Here is a 21,265-nt window from a genome sequence, read left to right as displayed (position 1 = left end):
CCCGCCCCGCTCCAGCCCGGCGCATCTCACCGTGCACTGTCCCCTTCCCTGCCCACGTACTCTTGCCACATAGAATAAAGCCACTGGACGACAGAGCAAGAAGACACCAACATACAGTGCCCCCCAAATGCCTGGCCCCTGATGGGGGCTGTTCTGGGCAGAGCTTTCACCAGGTCCCAGCGAACTGGGAAAAGCAATAGCAAGGTACTGGGTATGTTACAAAACTAACACGTCCAACCTCAAAGACGGTTCTTTATTCTGAAATTATGGCTTTTCTATATTTTTATATTAAAATGTCCTTTTATCAATCAGTACTGATATTAGATAACATTTGATTTTATATTTTAATATTCTTACTTGGTAGAATACAGTATTATAAGCTTTGCACTGTTCCTCAATTTTTTAAACTATTTTTATTGCTCTTGAAATCCACAAGGCTGGGAAGCACTGTCTTGTGCATTATGTTTAATTCATCTTCTTCTTTTAAAGTTGAATTCCCAACAAGGCAGTGTGACTTCTGCTCCAGCATGTGGGTTTATAATCATAAGATGTAAAGTCTAGTTTTGAGACTTGGGTTTGACCCCTGCCCCCTGCCCTTCTCTATCTGTGTGACCTTGGGCAAAGAACTTGACCTCCCTCAGCCTCAGTTTCCTCATGCATAAGTAAGAATCACTTTTACCTCATGAGATTGTTGAAGGATTAATGAGATCATGAATGTAAAGGCACGCTGTATATTGCTAAATTGTTATTATTATTATCACCATCATCATTTTTATTAATATAACTCAGTGTCACATGGTTAATACCAGAACTTGACCTCCACATTGGGTTCTGGACTCCACATTGGGCTGGCTCCCTGCTTTCAAACCATCCGGTGATTGACAATTCACACTTAGAGAATCTATATCATATCATGTCTTCTATTTAGCTTAACATTAACCACTTATTTAATATTCCTGTCAAAACTGCATAATCTGACTCTAATCATGAGGGAACATCAAACAAAACCCAATTTGAAAGACTTCTAAAAAATAACTGGCTTAAATTCCCTAAAAAATGTCAATGTCAAAAAAAAAAATCAAAGAAAGGCTAGAAAACCGTTCCAGATGTATGATTCTGTATTGGATCCTGGACCAGGAAAAAAAAAAAGCATCACTATTAAAAAATTATATAAAAAGTTATGGGAACAACTTGCAAAATGTAAGATCTGTAATTAGTTCACAGCACATCATTGTTAAATATCCTGAGTGAATATTCCTAGAAAATATATGATGAAGTATTTAGGGACAAAGGGACGATTTCTGAAAGTTGCTGTCAAGAGACTTAGAAAAAATATAAATATATGTAATGCATAAATACAAAGATATATGATACATAAATAATATATATAAATATATATGGAGAGAGAAAGAGATAGACAATGATAAAATGAATTTAGCAAAATATGGAAAGTCCCCATTACATAGAAGACACTCCATATGACAGTAACACCAGACATCATTGCAGGACTTTACAGTTTACAACATACTTTCACACGACTTCACACTTGGTTTGATTCTCACTGAATCCTCAATGAAGTACAATAAAACCATTTCTTATGGGGGTGGAGTGGGGAGGAAGGGGTCTGAGATTTAAGCCAGGAAGCCAAAAATAAACCTTAAACAGTTAAAAAAAAATTACCCTCCTAAACTTCTCTTTATGTTTATCACAGTATCTTGTAACACAAAGGGTTTGGCCTCAGGCCGAGGGCCTGACTGTGACAAAGATATTTTTCAGTTATTCCACTCACTTATTCAGAGTACAGTCATCCCTCGGTATCCACTGGAGAACTGGTCCCAGGACACCCGCAGACACCAAAATCTGAGGATGCTCGAGTCCCTAATTATAAAACGGCACAGTATTTGCATACAACCTTACACATGTCCTCCCACATACTTTAAATCATCTCTAGATTGCTTATAACACTTAATACGGTAAAAGTGCTTTGTAAATAGTTACCTGGCAAATTCAAGTTTCACTTTCTTGGAACTTTCTGGAATTTTTTTTCCCAAATATTTTCAGTCTTTGGTTGGTTGAACCCATGGATACAGAATGATGGAGATGGAGGCCTGATTATACACAGATAGGCAGGCAAGATTCTCACTGTGAGAAGCACACAGGAACTGAGATCCGCTGGGGAACAGAAGGTCCCTGTCTCTCATCGCACACTCACTGAAGATCTGACGCTTCCTCCTTGAGCACAGGGTTCCATACAATTGCCCGCCAGTGTTTGAACAGCTGTGTCTCCCTCAGTGAATTCGCTTGGTTTTGCTGAGTAGCTGCTATTGAATTGGGGGCAGTTCGACGGGCATAAAATGGCACTCAGGAAGGGCAGCATGCAGGATTTGGTTGGTTTTGGCTCAGAATCTGTTCCCACCTGTTTCCGGGTGCCTTCCGATGATACAGAGGCTAGAAGTGAAAAACTACATTTTCCGGATTCAAGTTAGGAGACTGGATGTCCCACGAATGTGATGCACTTGTAGAGATTTGGAAGGTGGAAGCCATCTTCCTGCTGCTTTTGCTGTGTACTGCTGACAATGACTTCAGTGCTTTTCAGTTTTAGAATTTTAGTGTTTTCATGGATGTTGAGAAGTGACTGGGCAATGGAGATCACCAGACTCCACATTCCACGGTCCAGACAGTTTGGTGGGGGAGAAGCAGAAGCCCCTCCTTAATGCTGTCTTCTGATCTCTAGATCTATGACACTGCGTCACGAAAGCTGATGGACACAGCCTCTGACTGCCCTCCTAAAGGGGCGGAGCTCGTCACGTCTGCTGGGTCAGCCCCTCGACGTCCTAGGAGTCACTCTCGGGGCTCCGCCTAGCACCCACTCCTCCAACCTGTACTTCAAACAATTTTGGAAGCACCCAATCTCCCATACTAATCCCCCTTCTATTTAACACACTTGGGATAGTTTCCGCTCCCTGAACTAAACCTTAACCGATTTTCCCACTTTCCAGAGAGAGAGAGACGAGCCCCACGAGGTCACGGTGGGGCAGAGCTTGAATGAAATGCCCATTCAGTCCAATCCAATAGCTGGGCTTTAGCGCACCTGGTCCCTGGACGTAAGGCCGGCTTCGGGCAGCAGCCAGGCCATCTTTCTCTCTTAGGTGCCATAGCTCTAACCCAGAGATGGCATCTCTGCACACTGTGTGAGGGGGCCTAACACTGACCAGCACGGCAAAGAGTAAGTACTCGCGTTACGAGCCCACAGCTTCTTGCCAGGAAATCAAAGCGAACTTTCCTTCGTTATCAGTTCATTTTTCACTTCCTAAGGCAAGAAAGAGAGGAGAGGGCTCCAGACAGAAATAAATAGGGGTGATGCTAACTCTCCAGATTCAGAAATGGTCAGTGGGGATTCAGCAAACATTCAGCAGGGGATTTAACCAGGAGCAGGGACCCAAAACCCAAGTACCCATAAACAGATACAATCTCGATCTTACTTCTAAAAAGATGAAAGGAGAAAAGATAGGTAGATAATGAAGAGGTTATCATTTACCCAACACAGGAGGCTTTGGCTCAACTTCCACAACAAATTCAAGAGGTGAGTAACATTATTATCCCCATGTCCTGGGTGAAGGGACTAAGGCTCAGGTGAAGGGAGGGAACCACTCAAGGCCCCACCGCTATTAAATATCCGACCCAGCTGGAGGAACAGGGATTCCAGCCCAAGGCTGAAGTCTATTTCTTTAACCGTTTGCAAAATAATGCAGCTCTCCACAAGGTGAATGCTTGCCAATATTTTTTCTACTCCCCAAAATAGTGTTTTCTAAGCTGAAACAGACAACCATTGATTAAACCCAGCAGCCCTCATTAATCAGATTCTTGAGTGAAAAATAAAACAGCAGGTTCCAGCATTTTTATTCTTAGCTCCCTTACTAGGAGAAAGGAGAGGAGAGGGGAACGGAGGGAAACCAGCGTCGAAACCCAAGATGAGCGATTTACATCCATCTTTCTGCCTCCCTTACCAGGCTGCCCCCGCCTGCCCTCAATGGCAGCTGGCTGACATTCGCAGGTTAGAATGACAGTCACCTGCCACGCGAGCCCTCTGACCGCCTCACCGGCCCATCACTGGTCCAGGTGTTCCTGCGGTTCTCGAGTACTGTGCCCAGGTTCTGACAGTGCTCCCCGCTGCCACACAAGTACCAGCTGATGCATTCATAACTGACACCCCAGCCTTCACTGCTCACTGCTGCGAGAAGAATTTTGGAATCTCTGTGAGTTCTAACCTAGCCCTATTTTTCTTTTGTGCTGATTAATTCTGGAGAGCAGCGGGGATAACAGCAAGACATCTATCATCTTGTGGGGTTTAGAAGCAGCTGGCGTGACATTCTCAGCCAATATCAGTGCAAGCTGACTTTAATCATGATCTGTTGATCTCAGCTTCCAGGAATATTGCCTTGACGCATCATTCTATTCCTTCTTTATGCTGCATGCTCTAATGAAGGCTTTCTGAGTCTCACCATCTATACCCCAGGTAGGAGGAATGCTCCAACTAAATACCAGTGACAACTGTATATTCTGGGGGGTAAGGCAGAGAACTCTCATTTAAGTGGAAAACACTTGTGTCTTAAGTCCACGGACCTTGAAGGAAGACAATTCAAGCTAAAATCTGAGGACATGAAAGTATTTGCAAGTGTTAGCAAAATCTGTGCCAAACAAATGTTCCATTTTGCTGAATTTCATCAATTTCTTCTAATAATGTTCGCTGAGTACTTCCACATTTTCTAAGATGATCTTCGGATTACCAAGAAAGCTAGTTGCTCTTTATAATTAATGGCAATCTGGATTTGTGAGTCTTCCTAAAAATTTCAGTTCTTCAAAAACTACTTTGAGTTCCTCAAAAATAAAACTCAGCTGACTTAACCACTATTCCATGAAAATTACAGCTTTTGATGATGTGAGGGGATGGCTTAGAAATGGTGAGCTGCTGTCCCCTGAGTCTGACAGAACAAGACAACCCTATTTCATTTGCATCTGGCATGTGCTTAAGCCAAATATTATTATTAGTGCCTCCAAATATTTTGCACATGCCCCCCCCCACTTTCCCAGAATGTCAGGCATGCTCCCTGTATGCTAGTCTGTAATAACAGAGAGACTCAAATGAGTATGATGGCTCAAACACATAGAAGTTTATTTCCTGGTCGTATAAAATAATAGCCCGAGGTAGCTGTTCCTGGTAAGTGAGCGGCTACCCTCCCAGCGATGTTTCAGGGATGCAAGTTCCTTCCATCTCAGGCCTCCAGCGTCCCCAGGACCTGGCCATTTCCTGCATCTAAGCCAGCAGAAGGGGGACAGAGTACAAAGAAGGCATGCCTGCTTCTCAAAAGCCTTGGTCCAGAACCAATAAATATCCCTTCTCCGTACCTCCCACTGGGGAGAACTGAGAGCTACATACCAGGGGTCTGGCAAAGCTGCCTCTGGCTGGGCAGCAGCTCCCAGCTACTGTATATTCTGGAAGGAAGGACAGATTTTGGTAAACAGCTAGCTGTCTGCCACAACTCTGTTTGTTGTTTCCTTTATTCAGTCACTCTTATTTGTTTATAAATGGTATACATACGTGTGTATATACATAAAGCATTATACTAATATGTATACTGTAAAACAAATGCAGAAATTAAAAAGAATGAGAAGAAAATCAGTTCTAAATAGAAATGCTGAATGCTCTTCCTGCAGCTCTTGGGGTTATCCCTGTGCCTCTCCTGGTCAGGATGCATCCCTAGATTTATTGCTGAAGAGTCTAGGCAGTCCTGGAAGTTGGGGAGCGCTCTTCTAGAGAGTTTTGGAAACAAAGGACATTGCTCTCCCCTAGTCTTTCCTGTCTTTGTAGATTGTGCCACCCACACAGCCCCAAATCATGCACCCTCCCAACCAGATCCAGAATCCCTGCCTGTCTTTCTGAAGTGGGAGGACAGGGGGCAGGGCACAACCACTGAAGGAGTGACACAGCCACTGAGCACAGTAGCAACTGGTCAGAACCAAGATGGTGGAAGACGCAACTTCCTGTAGACCTTGAGCCTCATGGCGCACCCACAGGCGCCATGGCAGTTCCCAGGCTGACCATAAAGGGTCGGGGTGGGGGGGGGGTGCAGTTTCCTGGAAATCCTCACCCCACCCCCAGAGTAGTTGGAATAATCATCCTACTCGTTAGCATATGAAACTGCCGAGCCCATAAAACCTAACAAGTCTGCACCTCGTGGTCGCTCTTGCTCTGTCGTGCTCACCTCTGAGACGGCCCACGCTGTCTATGGCGTGTGTATCTACTTTTACTTTATAAACTAAACACCCCACACCTCTCACATTCTCTCCCCCGTCACCTTTCTGAGATGGCCCACATTCTGCCCGTGGAGTGTGTATCTCTCCAAATACACTCACACTCACTTTACCAGGTCTTTGCTCTTTAACCCCTCCCTGTGCGAGGCAAGAAGCTATCCTCCCCCACCGCCATGACTCCCCCCCTGCCCAAGGCACTATCAGCTCTTATCTGAAATTCTCTCTAACAGTCTCTTGTCCTGAAACTCCACCCTCCACGGCACAGCCAGTGTGAGCTTTAAAACTTGTAAAGATGAAGTGACTGCCCTTCGAACTCTCCAATGGGTTGACCCTTCCTATCAAATCCAACTTCCTTATCCAAGCCTACACGGCATAGTAAGAACTCAATAAATACCTCTTGAATATTGTTCAATGTATGCATAGTTAAAAAAAGGTCTGAAAAACATATGCCAAACTGTAGTTATCTTTACTATTAATTTGCTCAATGGCAGCTTTTATAATTGAAAACAAAAAGTTATTTGCATTTTGTAAAGAAGAAGAAGAGAGAAGGAGAGGGGGAAGAGGAGGGAAAGAAGAAATGAGGACTATTTCCAGATAAATTCCACTCTAACCACCAACTATCATTTTTATCATTTTTATCCCCCCTTCTAATTCAAGCAGATTCTCGCTTACTTGCCTTGCAAGAGGTTCACAGTAAAAGATCCTTTACTTTCCAGCTTTCTTTTCTTTTTTCCCCCGAAGAACAAAACCCATGTAGGAGAATAGAGTTTGATGAAAGAAAAAGGCCTCAGGGGGCAAGTGAGTAGGGAACTTCCCTGTGAGAAAAAGAAATGGCCCTGGGTGAGGGGGAAAGAGAGTTTGGAGGGGGGACTTTGGAGAAAAAGGCCACGTGCAGCCTCAGGGAAGCCGGGAGGCTGTGTTCTCACCGATTCTCCCCCAGATTCCTCATGGGTTTCAGGGCCCCAGGAGCCAAAGGGACCACTTGGGCTCAAGGCAGCAGCAGTCTCAGTGAGGCCAGCACAGGTAACCATCCAACACAGCACGCCGGCCCTGCCTACGGCCCCCGACCCTTGGCACAGTTTGTGGGAGGTAAGAGAGGTTAGTCCAGAATGCAGAGGTTCAGTTTCCATCAGTCCATGAGGCTGGGTGTCCAGAGTCGAAATTAAGTTGATTCATAGAAACAGAAGAAATATCATAGTTCCTGGATAGCTTTGTGTCCTGAGATTTACATCCACTATTGTCTTATACGAAAATGTGCAAAGGATTTATCACCTTCGTAATTAATTATGATTCAATGTCGTTACTATAATAACATCATTCTTACTCATGTGCATCCTAGTATGCTTTCATGGAGCAGGAGGGTGGGGTGAAGGGCGGGGGTGGATTGTGCAGAATTCTCCGGTGCTGTCCCAGAGAATGCATCTCATGCATGCGGATCAGCCGGCTTATGCTTCCGTGGGCAAAAGGCTGGGGACTGGTGTTTCTGCACCTGTCTCGTTCTGACTTGACTACCGTCTGTGGTTCACATCCCTTACCATGCCGACGCAGAAGCTCGGACATAAGGAGATGGCATGGCCCAGCAGGCTCTGGACTACAACTGTCTGGGACAGAAGTCAAGCCCTGCCAGCTCCGTAAGCTACATGGCATGGAGCAAGCTTCCTAACCCCTCTGTTTCCTCAACTGGGGATAATAATATTCTTACTTCATGGGGTTATTGTGAGGATTAAATGTGATAATAGTGTTAAGGTGCTTAGCACTGCGACTGTCACACGGTAAGTTCTATCAAATGATTTTTACTACAGGAGGCACTTGGAAAAGGCTGAATGAATGAATAAATGAATGGATGAATGAATGAATGACCTATCCTCCAGTGTATTAAGAACAGAAAATTACCCAAGAAATATGGAATGGGCCAGATTATCTTCCATTTCAGTGCTGTTCTGGGCCAATTACTGCTACATTTTGTTTTGCTACTAAGGTGCACACATTCGGTACTTGTCACCCATCCTAAGGTGACAATGGGATACTACACGGGACACGCTGTCTTACTGGTGACCAGCAGCTGACATTTGGCAAGAACTTCAGTCATGATCAGGAATACTCTTTGTGGTTAAGCCCAATAATTTTCTCCCAGAAATGCTGTCTTCTGTGGGAGTCAATCTTGCAATTTTCGCCTCAAGTAGCATTAGAATAATCAATTTCAGGAATAGTGGGAAATCAAGACATTGTCTTCTTCTAGCAGGAGATTGTTTTAAACAACCCTCAGACAACAACTCAGCAGGGTGAACAATTGGACAGCAGCCATTTAAGAACACTCAGGGCTTAAGGAATGGTGCTGCCAAATTCCTTTCCAAATACTCCCCAGAAAAAAAATCCTGTGATGAAAGAAAAATGATGCGTGTATGATCAATGGCCCTGTGCTGCCTTCCCACTGAAATTCAAAACAAAGTCACCATCATGTCATGTTTTCTCACATCTCTGGGCCTTTGCTCATGCTGTTCCCTCAGCCCGGAATGTCCCCCACACCCACCCCCATAATCCTAGCAAATCAGGGGTTAGCAGCATGGGTTCAAATCCCAGCTCCACGTTTCCCTAGGTAGGTGACATTGAACATGTTATTTGACTTCTCTGTTACTCAGGCTCCTATGGGGATGATGCCTGTACCGACCTTGCAGGGCTTTTGGAAAATTAAGTAGGTTAATATGTGGAAAATGCTTAGAATAGGGCAGTTCAAGGAACACAGTAAGCACTACATAATTGGTGTCATTGTTCTTCAAATCCTAGCTCCAGCTTTAAGCCCTTGTGAAGGGTCTTCCACTCCCCTGGGCAGAGTAACACACCTCGTCCCCCACACTTGCACCTGTCCCTGCTCTGGTGTGTCTCACCTTCAATGACGACTGCCCACGCCTATGCCTGCATTGCTAACCTGCAAACGTATGAGGACTCCAAACGCCATCATTTTACCCTGGAGTCTTCAGGCCTTCCCACAGAGCCATGAACATGACAGGTGTACAATAAATATTTGGTTAACGTTATGAATGCATGAATGAAATGCTGCTGAAGCTTTTCAAGCTTCCCGTGCAGTCAGTGTCTTTCCTTGCACAAAACTGTTGAAGGGTTGCTTTTGCTGTGGCTGCTTCAAAAGTCAAACGAGGTGAGGTTGTGAACTATCTCAGAGTTTGTATGACAATCACTGGTATCACAAAAATTCATCATCAGCGCCATTAACAGAATGGATTAATGTTATTATGGAGACGGCAGAATGACTCGGCCCAGCACAGGTTATCTCTAAAGACGAGCCTCAACATTTGCCCGGAATCTCTCAAGCGCTGCATCCCTGCGGCGTCGCTGGGACGGGGACACGCCGCAGTTCCGAGCAGAGATGTGGCAGCGGTTAGTCAGGCTGCAAGTGGAGAAGGACCTTGGAATGTGATCCAAGGAGACACCAAAAATAGCAAGTCCCTCAAAGGCCAAGGGAATTTCCTTCTGTGAAAGTGAGAAGGGGATGGTGACGTGAGAAGCTTCCTGGTAGTGGAAAGAAAACATCCCGTCTGAGTTGGGCTGCAGGAGAGGGATCAGGGAAAGTTCTGGCCACCCTGGGAAGGCAGCGTGGAGCAGAGAGGAAGCCACCAGATTTGGAATCAAAATAATCAAAGCTCGGTTCTTCCACTGAGTGGAAGTCTTTCTCCTCCTTAAAACGGAGACTCAGATGAAGGAAATTGTACAGTGCGGTGTAAATGCAAGAAATAATTCTATAGCCTTGGGAAAGACTCATTCATGCAGGAACTCATGGAAAGGGCTCCCACCTTGAACAGAAGCCTCTCCATGTCCTCCATTCTAGGGTTTGAGAGAGATGTCTCTGCCTCCATTTCATTTAAATTAGCAACTTTTTAAGATGTTTAGAGGGACAAGAGGCTTGAAGGTTTTAAAGGTTTTATCTTGGGATAAAACATTTTATTAGAAATCTCCTTTTTTTGGCCACTATAGCTTTGAAATATTTGAAACTATACAGCATAATTTATGACCTATGGAGAGTTTTGTTTTGTTTTATCTTAAGAGCAGAGCGAACACTTAAGATGCAAACTGCCAGGGGTATGCATTGGGAGCTGGCTGCCTCTAGTTCGCGAGAACTTATTTTGCAGATCTCTTCCCAACTTCGTGCTTTGTGACACCACACGGGTAACTTGAACTTAGCCATGTTGGGTGCATTTAACCCTGGAAGTCGACAAATGCTATAAATTAGCTGTTGGGCTTTTTTTCTCTCCAAGACCTGGCTTACCAGTCAGCACATCACTGACTGAGGCCCAAAGGACGCAAGTTCACCCAGTCAGCACGCTCCACTCCAAATGCTACAAAAAGGAAACTGCAGCCACACACACAGACACACACACACAAATCTCAGAGGGGGATACAACACTAGGAGGACAGAAAAACAAAAACAAAATGAAAACCCCTGGTATATTAGCTGCGGGTTCTTATCACGTGAGATTCTGGCAATGAGACATCTCGAGTTTTTCTTTAACTGAGAATAACTGTGATATGCTAGAGAATTTTGAATAAACCTTATCAAGAGCTTCAAATGAATATACTCAGAAGACATATTACAGCTAGAATTCAAACATCTCAATTGCACATTGAGGGGAATATAGCGATGGAGTAACCAGCTTATCAAAACAGGTAAGCTGTCATGTATCCCAGAGAACTAACAACATAGTGTTGCATTTATAACCTTTCAGTACATGATGCTCAAATGAATGAATAGTCTTTGCTTTCTCTTACATGTTTTATCTATTCCTTTGAAGTTTAAATGGATTGTTCCTTTTCTGCTAGAACTCCAAACACTAAGCTATGTTCCCACGGCTGAGACAGGGGAAGAGAACCCTTCTTGCATATGTAAGGTTCTTGACGCTTCTCAACGCCTTTCTCATACGCAGTTCTCAATTAATTCTTATTCACACCCTGTAAAGTGCACCCATTTCCAGACGAAAAGCTGTGTACTCTGCACCGTGTTGTCATTTCTGCGACCGGACACTGGACACTGACTATCATAGCCAGCAACCTTGCTGCCACTGGAATGACTATTTCAAAGAAACAAAATTTGCCACCACAAATTGTGTCTCTTTGGCATGAAGATTAATTTAGGATGATTATTTTTGAGACCCAAAATAAGACTCAGGAAGAACCACTGACCTTCCTTCTAACAGCCTAAAAGAATGTAGCTGGAGGACCTGTTCCAGGAAGGGAGTTATCACCATGGATAACCATACTACCAGTTAGATGTTGCAGGTGGAGGAGAACCCGGGAGATTCTCTGTATCCCATTTGTCTCTGCATAGCCCGGCAAGCATTTATTTATCAAACTTTGCTTTTCCGTCTCCACGTAAATTACCTTCCTCCCCTTTAAAGTCCCAAACCACTATGCCCAACCTCCTCCTTTGTCTTTAGCTGAAAATGGTATTTAAGATGAGGGCTTTGATCCTTGCTGCCACAGATGGCAGGATTTTGTTCTTTTATATGGCTGAGTAGTATTCCGTTGTATGTATGTATCCAGTCATCTATGGATGGGCACGTCATTAACTTTTTAGACTGAAGTAAAAAACATATACATGAAAGTGCACAAATCATAGGTGTACAGCTCTGTTAATATGTATGAAGTTCAGACATCAGCATAATCATAGCCCAGGTCAAGAAATACAACTTTTCAGTAGCCCCCCAAATTTCTCACTATTCTGATTTCTAGCCCCATAAATTTGTTTTGCCTGTTGGCTAACTCTATGTAAATAGAATAGAAATATCTTTTTCCAAAAAAAAATAAAATAAAATAAAGATGAGGGCTTTGGCCAATTTGGCAAGTTACTGAGTTTTGGGTTTCTACCATGTAAACATGTTATTTAACTTTTGTTTGATTTTCTCCTGTAAATCTGTCTCCTGTCAATTTAATTTTTAAACCAGCCACAAGAACCTAGAAGGGTAGAGGACAATTGCTTCCTCCCTGACACTACCTAACTGCCCCTGCTTCTTCACATCACTCTTACAGTCACAAAGCTTAGGGCAAGAGCTTTAAGTGTCATGTCCATGTACTAAGTCTCATGTCAAAATTTCAAGCAAACCAACATCTGGTCTTTTCTTGGCTTCTGGTGTAGGATGAAGACCCTCCATCTAGCAAGACTTACAAAAAGGTAGGTTCTCCCAACATAGGAGGGAGCTCAAATTCAGGACAGGTAACATTATGATGATGATCAGAAGCATGCATATCCTATTCACGGCAGCCTCTCATCTTTTGAGTCTCCTTCCTATGTTTGGGGAAATATCTAAATTATGAGTCATCAGCACTCCGACATCTGAGTCAGAATGCAAATTCCCAGCCTCCCTTGCAGCGCGGATTCAGGCACGTGACTTAGTTACTGCCAATCGGGGATGCCATCATAAGATTTTGACTCAGGAGTAAGCAACAAGGAAAGAAGCTCCGTGTGGACGTTCCATCTTTGCCTATTTGCTGGTGAGGGGAAGCAGACGGGTTTTTCACAGTGGCAGCAGCAGAGGTGACTATTTCTCGGGGACTACAAGGGTGTATTTCTCATGGAGAAGCCACAGCTGTGGAGCAGCAACAGTTTTCCACGAGCTTGTCAGCTTGCTTTGCGGTACTGTTCCTCGAGGCTCATCCTCAAGCCCAGTTGTCCAGTCCATGCAACAGTTCTGTGATCCACCCAATGTTTTTAAAATAAAATGCTTTTCCATTTCTTCAGCGGGAGTCAGCTTCTATTGCCTAGAGAACCCTAACACCGGAACTCTGACTAATACAATTATTTTCCTGTTTCTCAGATGTGGAAACTGAGGCTTTAAGAGGTTAAATTGCTCAAGATCACAAAGTTAATCAATAACAGAGCGAGGATCTGAACCAGGACTGTCATAATCCAAAACCCACATTGTAAAGCAGGGAAGTTATACCACAAGGACGTAAAACTGGTGAATCAGAGTTGACTTGTCGTTGCTTTTTTTTAAGTTAGAATAAATTACAGAAATACCTAGTTCTAACCTGAAGTTCTGAGAAATGAAGTGTAAAAGCAGAGGCTACAACCCAAATCTTCTGATCTGAAGTGCTTTCCATGGTACCTCTCATCCTCATAGTCCTGTTTCATTTTTGCTTTATATATTTTGAGATGAATTTGTAAGTGCAGTTGAGTTCAAGATGATTATACAGGGAGAAGAGTACCACTGTTTCTCGTGTCCCACATCTTCGTTCTGTATCCAGTGCCCATCTTACCAAACATATGCTTTGGTAGTTCTTTCAGCAAGAGTCTACTTTTTAAATTATTTGTTTATCGTTAAATGCCTTTATTTCCCCCTCATTCTTGAATGATAGTTCAGCTGGACAGAGATTTCTAGGTTGAACATTATTTTTCATCAACACTTTGAAGATATGTCATCGTTTTCTAGCATCTCTTGTGGCTGATCAGAAGTTTGCCATTGATCTACTCACCCTTCTTTTGTGATTAATCTGTTTTTTCTAGTTGTTTTTTAACATTTTTGTTTTACTTTAATAATCTGTAATATCAGCCCAAAGTGAGGTTTGTTCCTGTTTATCTTGCTTAGGACATGCTCTGACTTTCACTGTTAGGACCCTTGTCTCTCATCAATTCTGGAAAACTCCCACTCATGACCTCTTCTCACGTTGCCTCACCTCTGTGGGATAAACTGCTAGCTGCCCTCCAGCATCCATTTTTCTCTATTTGCATTGAGAACAGAACTATCAATTTTTGGAGAGGGGGAGCAATACGGGTGGCACCTCGCCCTGCCTACCTAATGGCTTTGTGATATGAGAAGTAATGTGTGTACCTCCTGTATAGGGCTTTTAAGGAAATGGGCTTACGTACGCCTTTTCCCTTCCCTGAAAACTCCCCCACCGTTACCCCTGCCCAGGATGCAGACCTGAGGGCCAGAGCTAAAGAAGCCACGTGGGATCCTGAAGCAGAAGCCACAAGTACCAGAGCCACTGCACCAGTCCTTGACATCTGCACTCATAAGTGAGAGAAATAAATTTCTGTCTTGTATAAGCTCTATGTTTTAGGATGTCCTTTTTAAAGCAACTTCTATTATATCTTAACAACTGTACCTCTGTTCTCTCCACTCCCCCCTTCCCTGATGCCTCCCTTAGCGTATGTGTTTGTGTGTTTGTGTGTGTGCCCACGCATGCATGACCTTCTCCTTCTAACCTCCATTTCTCCTTTCACGTTCCTATTTTTCTGCCTCATTAGTTCTCTGTCCTGCATTTGGCGTGATTGTCTTAATCTTTCTTCCCGTTCACTCGTTCTCTTCAGACGTCTGATGTGCTATTTAACACGTCCCTTAGAGCTTCTAACGTCAACAAATCCACTTTTAACTTCCATACTTTCCATTTACTTCTTTTTCAAATAAACCTGCTCTTTTTTCATAATAAACTACTCTTTCATTCTATTCCTTCCTTTATGTCTCTGGCATTTAAAAGACATTTATTTTACAATTTTTTAAAGTTAGCTCATTTTCCTCTTTATTTTACCTTCAAGTTCCCCTCCAGGGTGATTCATTTCATTTGCTTTGTAATTTTTTATTAAGACTTCATTTTCAGGATGGCTGGTTATCCCAATGGATACCTGTGTGTTACAGAAATACCCCTAACACATCAGTTTGTTTCTGGTGAGATTCTGAGGGTTCAAAGGTCCTGGACCAATTTTTAGGATAACTTCTCAGGTTGAGATTCCTGTATCCCATAGGCTGTACACATCTGAATCCTGCATTTTCTCATGGCAAGGCCTGGGGAGCATTTACATTTTCCCACCCACAGCCTCAGACCAACTGCAAACTTCCTTCCTGCTTCTTCACAACAGCTGTCAGCGTTTTCTCAAGTCCCTTCTTCGTGGGTGAGGCAGCCCTCCTGGGCTTCGGGACTTACTGACAGAACTCTGTATCAGGGCTGCCAGACAAAACGCAGGACACTCAGCTCAATCTGAATTTCAGATTCACAGTTTCTTAGTTTAAGCATGTCCCATTCAACTTTTGGGACATACTCATACTAAAAAAAAAAAAATTACTCATTGTTTATGTGTAATTCAACTGTCACTGGGAATTCTGTAATTTGCTCAATCTGACAAGCCTAGTCACAAAGTCCCACCTAAATCTAGTCTGAGGCCACATATCCTTGTCTACCTGGAACTCAGGACCCCAGCCCCCAGAGTCTAAGGATCCACATGCAGCCTCAGAACCATCAGTTACAGTTATCACGCTGGCCCCGAGTTCCTTTTTCAGACTGAGAACTAGACCATTTCCTTTACTTTTTTCAGTACTGGTTGCATATAAATGTTTTTTAATTGCTGCCACATTTTATCTAGGCTTTCTCTGTGCCAGCAGTGGGCTTGTCCATGTCAACCGTCTGCCATTTGCCAGGAGTCCTTTAGCTGCTCATCCTCCAGCTGAACACTGGGTGGTGCCGTCCAATGGAAAGCCTGGAGCACAGAGGGTTAATTCACCCAAATTAATCGGAAGACAAAGGGATGTGCAGGAGCAAGTCCTCACTTGGACTCCAGGGATGCTGCCATCTCCACAAAAGGAATCTTTCCTACAGGATGGATTCTTCAAAGAGAGGCAACATGCCCCAGTTTTAGCTAAGTCTGACTTCCCCCAAACCAGGGGATCTGAGGATTTCCGCTCTATTTGGGAAGCACAGAAAAGGAAGAAAAATTCTGACTTTGCTGTAGACTTTGCTGTGTTTTATTCTCACTGAGCCCACTGAAGCTGAAAAGCTAGATGGCGAGGTAAAAATAGACAATTATTAACTAAAAAGGGTTCAAACCTGTGTATTTTAAGATCTTAAATTAGTTAAAACCTAAAAAAATGTAAGATACAGAGTCACAGGATGAGAAAATAAAGTACTTTTGTATTGAAATGTTTCAGAGAAAGGCCCCTTTCAAAATAGTTCCAAATCAAGTCCTCGGAACAGAAAAAGAGTATGTTGCTTTCACTTTAGATCTGGAAAATCCCCTGGATCAAAAATTCCAATATCCTTTCCAGATATTTTTGGCTTTTTTTTTTTTTTTTTTTTTTTTCAGAAATTCCACATCCTCCACGTGGTTTCAAGGCAGGGGCCAATCTGGCCTCAATCCCACATTCACCAAAGATCTCCAATTTAGGCTTCCGACCTAATCTCCAAATGACACCTAACTTTCTGTTCTTGTATTCTGTGTGTTCAAGGTGTTCACTTGCTCAAGATAAGCATTTAAAATACAGCACAATTTCGGAAACTCTGTTTTGGTACATCTATACTTTTTTTTAGTATTCCAGATGTCTTAAAAACTGATCCACGTCCTGGACATTCTGCCCCCGCTGAAAGGCTCTGCTGCTAATAATTCATTTTGCATAAGCCTTAAAGAATGTGCTTACTTCCCAAATGTCTCCTACCTTGGTATGAGTTCACAAAATTAAGGTATACATTCTGCTAAATAGGAAATGCTCATAATTCAGCGGAGAAGGGAATAATGCTTCTCATGCTTGTGTCTCAGCCCAGAACGTCTTTTTTTTGCATGAGTTCTTCAGTTCCAACCTCCACCTCCCCTCCATCTTTCCCTCCTCGTAGGTCTGTAGGAATCCCTCTAGGATAGGTCTACCCCGCTCAAAGAAAACTCACTGGATGCCAATCCAAAGTATGGCTACTTAAACTCTTCAATTATATCAGAGAACCATAGGGTCTTCGTACATATTTTACTACAGAGTTACCCATGTAGCTTGGAAAACATTTGGAAATGGCACAAAAGCATAAAGAAGTGGAAATTATCTATACCTTCACCACTCTGGTAAGTTTTTCTGCATAAACTATCTTCGTAACACAAATGAAATCACACTTAACAAGTTTTAGAATTTGCTCTTTCCACGTGTCACCTGTTGTGAATATTTCCCCCCATATTCCAGCATTTTAGTGATGACACATTCCGTTAATTGTGTGTTAATTCATTTCACCAGTCCTTCATCTGAGGGCATTTAAATTGGGAGTTTCTCTCAACTGTGTGATAATTATCCTTGTAGAAAAGTTACTCCTGCAGCCAGCCCTGATGACTTCCTTGGAATAAATTCCCAGAAGTGAAACTGATAAGCCAAACAATACGCATGTTTTTAAGATTTGAGGTACATGTTGCCAAATGACCTCACAATACATTCATCAGGGCTACCAGTAGTGTCCAAGAGTATCTATTTACTTAATTTAAGGAACCTGGTATAAAGATAAACCAGTAAGTGATTATCTATCCTGCAAAAGTATTCTTCATTAATGAAAACGATTTACAATGTAACTTCTTTAAACACTGGACTCTCCTAGTACATATAAAACATTATTCAATTTAAAACATGACCAAGTTTCTGTAAAATTTTTCTGTAACACAATTAATTAAAAAATGAAACATTTCTCTGTCTGATTTTTTTTTTTAATGGAGAGTGCCACCTGTCAAAGAACTCCTTCTCCGTCTGTCCTCATCCAGATGGAGAGGAGATGCCACGGAACAACATGGGTATTCTGCTCTTCCTCCGTCTGCTACTTCATATTCCGCTTCCCATCGTGCGCTGGATGAGCACGGCAGCCTGACACGGTGAGAAGCCTTCCCTGAAGACTGCAGCCCACACGCAGCCATCCCTCCACTGAATTCCCATTATACTCACTGTCTGCACCACACAATTAGCACTTTATTATATACTGTCTTGATCTCTAATTGCCTACACCACACAATTTAGCACTTTATTACATTCTGTCAGATTCTGCAATTGTGTCATGTATTTTTGTCTTGTTTCTCCGAGAAGATTACAAGCACCAGGGTGGCAGGGACCCTGTCTGGTCTGGCTTTGGCATTCCCCACAGCACCAAACCCTGCTGCAGCAACAACAGAGTGGGCCTTGGACAAACGCTGGCTGGTTTATCGGCTGGTGGGTGGGTTGGGAGACCGGGCTTCACGCCAGCATCTGAGTTACCGAGAACGTGCAGTAGAAAACAGAGAAGGCGCTGGGTAACCGGACGCTGGGCACCGTGGTCATTCCAGCCACTGTGCTGCAGTCCAACCTGCCTCGTCACCTAGCAAGTCATTTAGGTTCTGCTTGCCTAAGCTTCTCTTTGCATGTAGAACAGGGAAACCAAAACGTGTTACCAGGAAATTCCGTTTTTAAAACTGCATGAAAAGCACACGTTTTTCATCTGAAGATTTCACACTGCAACATTCTCCACAGGAGCAGGCACTGCATCATAGGGGGAAGAGGTCATGTTTTGGAATTAGAGAGACTTTTTAGCAGCTATGTGATCTTCAACAAATTGTTTAACACCCTTCTCTCTCTTTCTCCCCTCCCCCCATCTCTCTCTCTCTGAAGCTACACCCTCACTCCTCATCTCTGAAATTATTCCAATGACTGTAATTACTTGTGATGTTACCACTGAGTGCTCATAAGCCTGCTGGAATATTCTTATTTTTTCCAATTTCTGCAAACGCCATGTTTTGAAGTACGTGTTCAGTATCGTTATCATCATAATAAATGTAATGAATACCTCTGTTTGTCTCACACACTAGTTGAAGAGGGTCTGCCCCAGCGCTGATTCACGGCTTTGCTTCTCAGAGAACAAAGTCAGGTAGTCATACAATTTCTTTACCGTTCTTGGGTGAAGAATCACTTGCCCTTAGTGGTCTAACACATGGCATCAGACTTACTTCTACTAACTAATAAGACAAGGGACACCCAATACCCAGCATGAACAAGCCTATGTCTCAGTCTGTCACTTTTACCTCTGCTGTAAGCGTGCAGGTGAATGGAGCATCGAGTTAACCGTCTCTCTCTGAATCAGGTTGTTTTTTCGATTGGCAGGTACACAGTAAAATGTAACTAGTCAAATAGTTGTTCAACATGCTATTCTCCTAAAACAAGGTCAAGTTTAAGCCTCTCCCAGGTGCTGCTCTGACCCTGGATCCTCTCCACCCCTGAGAACCCAAGGTGCCCAAAGACCTCTGAACGCGACTTTGTAGGATAGAGAACGCCCTTTAAGAACAGCTTCCCCCCTCCGCGTGGGCTGCCGGAGCACCCCTTGGGTAAAGATGAGCTGTTTCCTTCTGGGTATCTGTGCCAAATGACTGTGTTTGATTATTTTTTCAAAGGTATTTATCAAGGTCCACCATGTAACAGGAGGGCCTGGGTGCCGGAGAGACAAAGGTGCCTCCCACACAGTTAGGAACTCACACTTGAAGAACCCACAGTCTGACGGGGAAAGCAGACAGGCCAACAGATAATGAGCGCACAGTGAGATAAGTGTGGCCAGAACGTGGCCAGGCTGTCAGCCTGAGTCCAGCGGTGCCCACCACGAAGAGACAGCGTGGCCTGATGGACCTAAGGGGGCAGCTGACCTGGTTAGGAGCCGACCAGCCTAAAGGGGAGGGATGGTTTTGTGACAGCCTTGGGTGGAGACAAGACAGGAGGGAACAGCCCTGGGGTGGGGAAAGCGGCATGGGAGGGAAAAATTGTCTTGTCTCCGACTTTGGTTCCCTGCCTAAGCTCCAAAGACTCATGCCCAAGCCTGTGGATGGAGAGCCTGCAGGCAGAGAGGGAAGGGCTGGGTGAGACTCTGGGCACAAGTCATGCTGCTTTGAGACCGGGGTGGAAAAAATTGACAAAATAGAAGGGAAGGGGCTTCTCTCCACATTTTGAGGCACCAGGAGAGAGCAACCTTGGCTGAGAGTGGCTGACAGTGGCTGAGATGAGACACTGCCCCCCAGTGGTGTCATGGCAGGGGACACCAACAAGGAGCCGAAAGTCTCACAGGGAAAGATGCGAGGGAGCGCATTGGAGGTCCCACCACACCTCCCAGAAAGGCTGGGGGAGCCCTGGAGGGAGGGCTGGCTCTACACCAGGCAGGTGGAGGCAGAAGGCAATGCGATGTGAGTTATTACCTTATAATCACTAAGATCAGAAGCATTACCCGCAGCGCTGATACGAAGGTAAAACCCTAAGAAACACAGGTTCTATGCACACAGAAGTTGTGTGCACAAAAAAAGAGCACTTATTTTCTGGTCACAAGGTTAAGCAGAGTGATGCCAACACTAGTGAGCAGTGGTGCTGAGGTCCAGCAGGTGGAGAGACAAGAGGCCCCGGAGAAGTAACAGAAGGAGATTCAGACACCAACTTTGGGGACGGCAGGTGGGGACTGAGCGGTGGTGAGCGGGGCCTCCGCCAGGCAAGCACAGAGGGGCTTAGGCAAAGCTCTGAGTGGGCGGTTTCCAGCAAGACGGAACTAGAGAAAATGGCCCTGAGGCTGCAGACAGGCTGGAGTCGGACGACTAGACAGAAATGTCCAGAACCAAATTCTAAAGCCAAGACCTATCTCCTGAGCCAAACAAGATGAAATTCTATCTATAAGTACACAGCTCCATGGAATAAACAAACCCTTTCAACAGTATAAAGGGCATGTTGAAAAGTAGGTCCCTCCCACCCCTCAGTCCCCTTTCCCAGGAGAAACAGTTCACAGCAGCCGGCGTACACTAGGAAACTCAACAGGTTGTTAACATGCTTAAACACTTCCCCACGGTTTGTAAATAGCCACTGTCTCAAGCCCATGGACTGCTGCTGGCCCAGAATTTCAGTCGGCCGTGAAAGGGTTAAAGCTTCGCCAGGAGGGCATCTCCGGCACCCCTCCCGCTCCGAGGCCAGAAGCCACCGCTGTTTGCCCAGGCTGAGCCAGCGGTTAAATGCTCTGAACATCACCATGATCCTTCCAGGTAACTTACCTGCATATACAGGTATGTTCTGACACACACCTTTCCTTCTTTTAATACAGATGGGAGAATTGAATAGTGTTTGGTGCTTTGCTTTTTTTTTTTTTTAATTTAACCTACTTAGACCCTTTTACATGCATGACCAAATACAGACTGTATGTATTTCTTTAGGAGCCGACACAACTGAGTTAC

General features: G+C 44.1%; 1 protein-coding gene across 1 annotated transcript in view; it reads right to left on the bottom strand.

Moving 5' to 3' along the window:
* The window catches only part of RGS8 (regulator of G protein signaling 8), a 122,564-nt gene that overhangs the window by 95,236 nt on the left and 6,063 nt on the right, over positions 1-21,265 (bottom strand). The window lies entirely within an intron of this gene.

Source organism: Camelus ferus, chromosome 21 (assembly GCF_009834535.1).
Source record: "Camelus ferus isolate YT-003-E chromosome 21, BCGSAC_Cfer_1.0, whole genome shotgun sequence".
Lineage (NCBI taxonomy): Eukaryota > Metazoa > Chordata > Mammalia > Artiodactyla > Camelidae > Camelus > Camelus ferus.
The sequence above is the reverse complement of the archived record's forward strand: the minus strand, read 5'-3'. Positions and strand labels throughout refer to the sequence as shown.